This window comes from Balearica regulorum, chromosome 20, assembly GCF_011004875.1.
Source record: "Balearica regulorum gibbericeps isolate bBalReg1 chromosome 20, bBalReg1.pri, whole genome shotgun sequence".
Classification (NCBI taxonomy): domain Eukaryota; kingdom Metazoa; phylum Chordata; class Aves; order Gruiformes; family Gruidae; genus Balearica; species Balearica regulorum.
The window spans coordinates 8,709,232-8,718,409 of record NC_046203.1 but is presented as its reverse complement, the minus strand read 5'-3'; positions in this window follow the sequence as shown (position 1 = coordinate 8,718,409).

Sequence of the window (9,178 nt, the reverse complement as noted above, 5' to 3'; positions counted from 1 at the left end):
GGCTTCCCTGCAGCCTGAGACCAGGGCCAATTAACACGGGCACAAATCCTTCCTCTGGCCCGGCAGTGGCTGGTGCAAGGCTGGCCGAGGCCTGTGGAGTTACAGGCAGGCTGCTTATACCTGTCCATGGACACGCACCCTGAGATGCTTTACAAAAGGACTCTCTGCCTTTGCAGCAGCAGCCAGCCCTCGTGTCCTTTCACATCCAACAGTGCAGAGAAATCTCCTTTTGCATCCCAGCCCTCCCTCCCCATCACCAGCCCAGCCCTTTTTCCATTGCTGCCCTGGATCTTTCCATCCTATTTTCTTTCTCTGGCCTCCCTTTCTTTTTTCCCCTCCATCTTTCAGTTTGACTTGTCACTCACACACACACATACACACTCAATCCTCCCAGAGCTGCAGACCTGCCAGCAGATCTGGAATGTGGTGGGGCTGAGGGATGCCCTGTCACCTTCTGCCCCTCCACGTTCCCCCTGCCCTATTCCCCACTGATCTATTGCAAAGGACAGGTAACCTCAGCCAGAAAGACAGATGCCACAATTACATTCCCCTTTTCAGCAGCTCTTTCCCCTTGCTTCCTCCTGATGGAAATCGTGGGCAAGAAAAATCTATTATTACTCTCCAAATCATATCAAATATTTATCAGGGTAATTCTCTAGTTATCACCACCGATTGCAAGCCTTAGTCACGTAGTAAATCTTGTTAGTGTCATCTCTGGGAACGTGTCTCGTCTGTCTCCTCAGCCGAGTGCTGTATAAACCAGGTTGCCCCAGGGGAACTTGGCTTATGGGAAAGGCAGTGGAGAAGGAGGAGGCAGAGGCAATCATCAAAGATGGGCGCAGACTTACCAAATCCCCTTTCTCCCAGGACACGAGATGGGGTCTGTTCAAGATGGGGCTACGGGGAAAGCAGGCAGGTTGCACGTGGGAAGGGGAGGTCTGCTGGGTCGCAGCAGCTGATACCTGCCTGATGTGCCAGATGCTGTACAGATAAACTCATTCCTAATCAGGAACTGTCTGAAATAGGCCAAGCTCAAAAAGAGAGGTGTATTCACTTCCCCAGGACAGAGATGAAGTGAGTTACTCAGGGCCGTATGGGAAGTCGGTGGCAGAGGCCAGAACAGCGCTCAAGGTCTCTGGCGGTAAGGCTAGTGGCTCAATTACGTGATTATTCCTTTTGGATCACTGTGGCTGGTTTGAAACAGCACTGTCCTGGGGGTCCTGTGAGTCAGGGCAACCTTGACATCTCTGCTAGCTCTGCCAAGGACTCTCCCCTTCCACCCGCTGTGTAAAGGACTAGGCAAATGCAGCCACTCTAGCTGGGCTTTTGTTGTTGTTGTTGTTGTTGGCACCAAAATGTTTCCAGATTGTACCTATTTTTAAACTCTTTATTGGGTCAGGTCTGGACAGCTTGGAGACTTCAGCTCTTCCCTCTTTCTACCCCTGTGCACATAACTTATTGCTGCAAAGGGAAGAAATGAGCAGCAAATTTCCTCTGCCAGAACCAATCAATCTGGCACCTGTCATCAGCATCACAGCAGCTATAAAATATTTAATTTCTTAATGATGAATTGGCAGATTGTTTAAAAAAAGACAACAAGGAAACAAAGAAAAGGAAACAGACACTCACAATCTGCAGTCACACTCTTTGCCAGGCTGAGCCTTCGGAGCTGATAGCAGGAATGTGTTTTTCCATCCAAGCTACCTGACAGTGCTGTCTATTAATAAAGCCCTGATGGTTGTTTTGGGGATGTTCCTACTCACATAGTCATCGGACCCTTGACTTGCCATCCCAGGGTCCCACCACTGATTCCTGATGAGACTCAGACTTCAGAGGAGGGCTTTGTTGGGTGTTTTTTTTAGAAAACAGGAAAACAGCTTTTGAATGGCACAGATTTTCCCTCCTCCAAGTGCTGATAGACTGGTATAAATAAGGAAAAAGAATGACCAGGCTAGGTCAGAACACCAGTGCATCCAGCCAAGTATTCTGTCTCCAGCAGTGACCAACAGTGTGTGCTTTGGGAAATGTATAGGAATAGGTCAATCATACAGCGCTATTTCTCTAGCAGCCTCCAGCAGTCTGCAGCCAAGGGAGATCTTTGTAGTTTCTAGCTCCGACTGGAATTTTCTTCCACAAGCTTGCCTAGTCATTTTTTAAAGTTATGCAAACTTTGAGCATCCACAAAATCTTCACTCAAATAGTCCCACAGTTCTCCTGTATGAAGCTGTATATCTTATTTTGTTTTCAGCATATCACCTACTAATTTAACTTGATGTTCCCAGTTCTTGCATTAAAAAGACAGTGAAAAATCATTCTCTCTTCACCTCCCATCCCTTGGACATGTTTGGCTCACAAAACAGGGAGCGGCATAGAGATGCCTGGGCTAATGGAAACTAGAATTGGTAAGTCTGCAACGAATAAACTGATTTCACGGGCCATGTCATCTAGCATGTGCCCACGGGTACCTTCTGCCCTGGTACCTACAGTTGTGAGCTTGGAGGGGAGCCAGAGTCCTTACCTGTATCGCAGTCTGTTCGCAAAAGCATAAGGTGATGCTGGTGGCAGTCACCGATTCAGCTGACGCAGCTGCTGTGGAAAGGGGATGGCACAGAAAGCAAGACCCTCCGCTGAAGTTATATGAATTACTCACAGAAGTTAAAAAACACATCCCTGTCTCCAGGTCAATTTATATCCATTCCTCTTGCACCTCAGTATATCCTGTAAATACACAGGCAAGCAAACTGCCTGACCAAAGAGCTCCTTTTACTGTAGCCTGTTCTGGTGGGCTTTACTGCAAATACAGTGATATTTGGAATTTTTTTTTTTTAACTTCTAAGTCCTGTTCTTGGGACCTTTTAATTACAAGATTTCACTAAAGCAAATGCAAACTTTTAGCCAGCACAGAAAAAAACCTGAAAACCAGAGATCTAAAGGCTTGCAAAACCCTCCTAAACCCCAGAGAAACGAAGAGGAAGTGAGCATTTTTCACTTATCACCATTTATTATTTTTAAGTCGGTCGCATGATTTGAAGCGGTGACGCTCCTCAGTGGCGTGACCAAACCTACACTATTCATCTGGGCTAGGGGAATGCGCTGGGAAGTTTGGCAGACGCAAGTGGGTGGCTGGCAGCTCGCATGCGGTGCCTTCGTGCTTCCTCCTCTGCCTCTCCTGTCAGAGTGTGGGGAGCGACGGCTCCAGCAGACATCCGTGGTGGGATCAGCCGGTTGCAGTGGGATGGCAGTGTCCAGCAGATAGCGACGGTCATGCAGCATCTTAGCTCAATTTACCAGGAGATAATCTGGCAGAGCCCTCGTGCTCTGTCTGCTCTGGTGATTTGGTTTAGCCCTCCTGCAGATATCCTGTGTAAATATGCGAAATAAAAGCTCCCATTTGTACAGAAAGGGTTTAACCTGCTTTCAAGAGGGATCAGTGCAATTCAGAGCAGTGCCCATCACCGTGGGAGCTGGGTGATGGCAAACTGCCACTTCAGGCCTCCCCCCTCCCCGCTGGTACGGTTCTGCTCTAGGGCAAAAAGGATTTCTCCCAGCTTCTGGGCAGAGTCTCCGGATGCAGAAGGCTGTTTCCATATGCACCAAAGCACACTGCACTCCTAAGGGCTGGTTGCTTTGGCACAGGGATAAGATGAAATCAAAGGACAGTACTTTTGTGTCAAACAGCTCATTTCCCTGTTAACTCTGGATCTGTCTTCTGCAGATGGTGTTTAAAGAGAAGTTTGCTCCATTGATCCTGTCTAATATCTCCTTGGAAGTTCTGAATGGAAATTATCCTGCTTATCTCCAATCAAAGCTGGTTTTTCTCTGCCTCTGGGCCAAAACACTGCAGGAGGCTTGGCCCTTGTGGGAGCAGCGGATGCTGAGCAGACACGGGGCCGCCTGCTGCCTTTCCAGGCATGGGGAGAACCTGAAAACCAGCCTCTTCCCACTGCCACCAACTGCAAGATTTTTGGGTATGAAAGGGGTAATTGAAAGCAGCAATCCAGCAACTCCTAGCTAGGTAGTTGCTGACTGCAGCACAGTAAGCCCGAAGAGACATTTCTTTCCTATCTATTAAAATAGACACCACTGCCAGCAACAAAATTGGGAAGTGTGACTCAAAGTGGGGGAAGGAAGAGGGATAGGGCTGATCAGTAGCTAGACACCCACATCAGGAGAGCATCTAAGCAAAACCGCTTGCATCCTACCGTTGTCAACGTGATTTCAAATTAAACATATGCTTAAGTAGAGAAGGGACTGAGAGAAGAGTTGGCTGTAGGAAGTTTTTGGCTCGCAGTGATAGAAGGCACATGTTAAGGGTGTCTGTGGGATGGACAGTGTCAGAGCCCTCTCTACCACAGTGCTTTTCTATAAAGCTTTAACAAAGAGTGAGAAGTTAAATAGATCCTGCTTTTCTTTCTCTTTTGTTACCCCAAATCAGCCCTGGACACTGGTCTGAGGGCGTCCCTCTGCCCTTGACTCCTTGCCAGGCATGCTTGGCTGGAAACCTTCCTCCAGATGGAGAAGGCTAGGAAAGGTAAGGAAATGCAGAGAGGAAAGAAATGAAAATGTATGAATGCCTCTAATTTTGCTTATGTTTTTACTGTCATTTAGACTGCTATAAAATGAATGTAAAATATTGTGATTCCACTCTAATAACATTTTTCATCCATTTACACTGGCATAAATTTCCTCTGAGTAGATATTTTTGTCAGAATCTGGTTGGGGCAGATCCTTTATTTTATTACTTGATTGCAAAGAACCTACTTTCCCCCAAATATCTTTTTTTTTTCATTAAAAAGTAATAACTGAACATGGCCAGCCAAAGCCATGTATTGCAGTAAAGGCAGTCCAGCTAGAGAGGGAATCAGGAATACATTGGGTGCCGAGGTGGGAGCATCACCAAAGCTAATTTTAACCACTTCAGCCTAAATAGTTCAGTTCCTTGTAAGTTGAATTAAAAAGTCAAAATTTCTGTGAAAAAAAACTTTGACAGAGGACGGTTTTTGGTGGAGTTTCTCCACGGCAACACCATCCCCTGCCATCCCACCTCACCCCTCTGCTTCTCTGCCAGGCGTTGTGGTGTGGGGGCGATTCACCCCTTTACCTGTCCTTTCCCGGGAATGCCTCGCTGACGCTGCAGCAGCTTCCCAGGAAAACAAACCCCCCCCAGCCGCCCGCCTCTGTGGACAGTTTCATCAGCTCCAGGGATTTCATCCCCTGGCCTGAGGAGCGCCTGGGGAGCCCACGGCAGAGGGAGGTGCCGCTGGCTCGGGGTAAGGATGGCCGGCAGCTGGGGCAGGGTGGGATTCACACCGTGGCAGTAGCTGCAGCTTGTTGCCCCGTGGCCATGTCTCCCCAAGGTCTGCAGTGCCCAATGAGGGCAGGGAAACGGGGACGGGCCTGCACAGTACAGGGCTAAAAATGGCTGCCGGGCTTGTGGGGGCTGCCAGGCACTCGGAGCCTCACAGCTGTGACAGGCCGGGGGGGGGCTGTGGCTCTGGGGACACAAAGGCCACCATGACTAAGGCCACCTGGACGTGAGCTGGGTGGCGAGGAAGGACAAGGACCCCTTCTAGCCCTGAAGTGTTAAAGCTGCTGCAGGCCGGCCTGCAGCGTGTGGGGCTCGAACACGAACCCGTCCCAGCCCCAGGGGCCACTTGGTGCAGGGAGTGTGGCTATCCGGCAGTCTGCCCTACTCTGTGCACCCCAGCTGCCATCAGACTCCTCTTTCCTCCCCCCCCTTCTGGTGCTTTTAAAAATTTTTTTACTTCATTTGTTTTATTTTTATTTTCTTGATGAGTGCAAGAGCCAGAAACAAGGGCCATGAAGCCAGGAGTGCCCTGTGCTCCCACCATACCTGTCCCCACAGCGGTGCTGCTCACAGCATCTGCTTTTTGCCCCCGGGGCATGAAGGGCTGGACCTGGCTGCAGCCTCCTTTGTGAGGCACAAGTAGAAGAAGCCCTGACAGGCTTTTCCTCTCTTTGCTCTCCAGCCATTTCCTCCTGGTCTGTCCTCTGAAGGGCTTAGTGCTCACTGGGACAGTCTCTGCCCCAGGACCTGGTGTGGGCTGGCAGTCGGGGAGAGCTGCGAGGGCATTGGGCTCCAGATCAGGGGGCACTGCAGGGAAAATTGGGGCCTTGTGATGTGAACATTGTGCAGATCTTCCCTGTGTCAGGCTGGACCACAAGCCAAGGAGATGTGGGGGAGTGTGTGCATACCCCAAGAGCCGTTGTCTCTCCCTGAGCCTCACAGTGCATGTGGATCCATCCCCTCCTATGTGCCCTGCAGGGCTTCTGCCCTGAGTTGTTGGGGTTTTATTGCAGCCACTCATTTTTCCCTTGCAATCGCTCATTTTTTCCCTTGCAGAATAGGTTAGGGCTTGTGCTTGCATATCTTGCTGCTTGTCTGAGGGTCGGGGGAAGAAAGGCCAGAGCTGCGGAGGGCGGGATGAATTGCCAAAGCTTTGGGCTGGAAAGCTGGCACCAGAGCAATGGGAGAAAACATGGGGACTGAAGGAGGGTTTCATTTGGGGTTGTGCCATGGAGGGCACTAGGGGAACGGGAAGGGGCAATAGGCCGTGCAACAACAGTGATAGCCCTGTGGAGGGGCAGGACCCATGCTGACCTCAGTGGAGATGCAAACAAGTCTGGCTCCCGAGAAACATGGCTGCAGCATCCCAAGGTGCCTTTTCCCACCAGGTAGCCAGACAGCAGCAAGCAAAGGGAACACAGTGACACCAGCGGCCCCGAGCGCCGCCAGCCATGCGCCCTGCCCTCCCCACGCTGTGCATAGAGCAGGGCTCTTCTGTCCCTGGCTCTGCTGCTGGACGTCCCCTTCCCAGGTCCCCTGAGGTGGGGGACCATGAGACCATGTTGCGCTTGCCAGTCTCTTGCTGCCATCACTGATCGGGGGCACTTTACAGCTGTCACTGTAGGTGCTGTCAAGGCATCGCGCTGCCGTTTGCCAGCGTTGTTAATGAGCATTCTCTCCCATGGATTTGCTTAACAATGTGGCACAGCGCCTGCTGACAGGAGCTGAGGACCTGCCACGGCTGGAGCAGGGTTTATTAAGCAGCAAGAAGGGCCTGCTGGGAAATGTCCAGGATGGGGAATTTTCCAGGCGAAATAGAAGGCAAAATCCCCATTTTCCACTCCATGGCTCCTTTCCTGGGGGAACCTTTGCTGTTCCCCTCTGAGATCTCCACAGCCTGCAATGGCCCTGTGGGATGCAGGGCTGATTCTTCAGTCCTGTGCTGAAGGGCATTGAAATTGCTGAAACATTTGGTTGCCCAGAGAGCATCGCAGCATGGGGGTCCCCTGCAGCCACCTCTTGGTGTGCATGTGCATGTGGCGGTGGTGGCCACAGGACTTTTTGCTCCTGGGTGGTCAGTGCCAGGAGCTGGGACATGCCACCTCCAGGGACACCCAGGGACACTGAGGTTTTACTTGCCAGTTCATCTGCCTCCTTGGCCCCTGCAAGTTTTGTCAGCCAGGAGTGTCTCTGCAGTGCGTACCTAAAGCACATGATGGCACTGCAGGAGCGCAAAACTGCCTCGGCTTCCTCTGCAACTCAATTGGATTTTTAACCCCTCCGTGGAGGCGAAGCTGCTGCAGGTGCAGTGGCTTTCCAGGGACAAGATGTGGAAGGAGGTTTGAGGGGCAGCGATGCCCAGTGCTCTGCTGTCCCCAACTAGGGAAAGCCTTGAGTCTGAGCTGCTGGCTGCCGCTGGTTGCCCCATCTCCTTGGGACCGGAGGAGACACAAGTACATACAGTGCCGCAACATGGGCCTGAGTGTGTGTTCGTGAGCTGGCATCTTCCAAAATGCACGGTGGATGCTTTGCGCAGTGGTTCCTTGCAGCTGTACGTGGAGGAGTCCCTTGTCTTGGCATGCATGAGACCATTCCCCCTTTCTGCATAGGCCCTTCCCCAAAGAGACCCGCTGTGCTTAGCCAGGCAGCGAGACAGGAAGGTCTAGGGCTAATCCAGGTAGTAGCACCTGTAGGTCAACGTGCACCGAATGTATCTGCCTGGGCGCACTGAGGAAACCTGCCTGTGCCCTGGGCTTGCTCAGACCCCGTTGCTGCCACGTTGTCCAGCTTCACCTCCTGAGCTCACAGAGGCAGAGAGATGGTCTTGAAATACATGCCGGTGAGAAGCAAGCCCTGGTGCAGGTCTTGCATATAATATCCTGCTGGCTGGCAGCTGGGTTTTGGAAGAGTGCAAGTGGATTTGTTAGTTTGCTGGTTCCTGAAGCTGCTGATCCTCTAGCCAAAAACCAGGGAGAGCTGTAGAGACGAACAGAAAGGCTGCAACGGCATTTCCATATAGCACATGCTTTTTCCTGAAATAATCCCTGCGGGAGAGAAACTCTGTAAAAATATCTGGATGTGACAATCCTGGTATTTATCTGTTCTTATCTACAAAGAATTAAAGATGTATAAACCCAGCAAGTTCTGCCCAAATTATTGCCGGATCCTGCAGATATCAAAAACGGTGTGATCCCCTTCATAGAGTTTGTCTTGAATTATCTGGTGGACACAAGGTGGATGGCTCTGCTTTTCCCCCTCCTGTTGTACCCTTTGGAAAAACTTCTCTCTAGTACTTTTCCATAAGGAACAAGACATACATCCAGGAGAGGAGGGGAAAAAAACCTCTTCCAAAAGAGGAGGACAGAGGAGGTCTGGTTCCTGCTGCTCTCATCTGTCTCTCTGGATGGAGCACTCTTTGCTTGATATCTCCCTGTTGTAAATGCAGCTGATTGATTTTCTTTCTCTTTCTTCTTTTGCACTTGTTTATTTTAATAAAGATAGATTTATTTTTTTTTGGAAACCTAAAGCAAAATGTTCCAGTGTCTCCACCCACCCTCCTGGCACTAAGCACTGATGGTTATTTCGGTGGTTATAATTTGATTTCTGCCTCTCCTGCTGGGCTGATGTGAGAGAAACAATATTTAGAGAAGTTGATTTTTAATTTATTTTTTTTTTCTGGAGCCAGGGAGGCAGAGGCTGGGAGTGGTGTGGGAAGAGGGAAAGAGAATCAGCAAGAATGCACTCTCATTTTCTAGGCCATTTTTTTTCAAGTTTGCAATCTCTCTCAAGTTTGCAATGGACAAAAATCACAGTATAGCTCAACTAATCAATTGCTCTCTGAAGAATAGAGAGTGCCTCATCTCTTTAGGT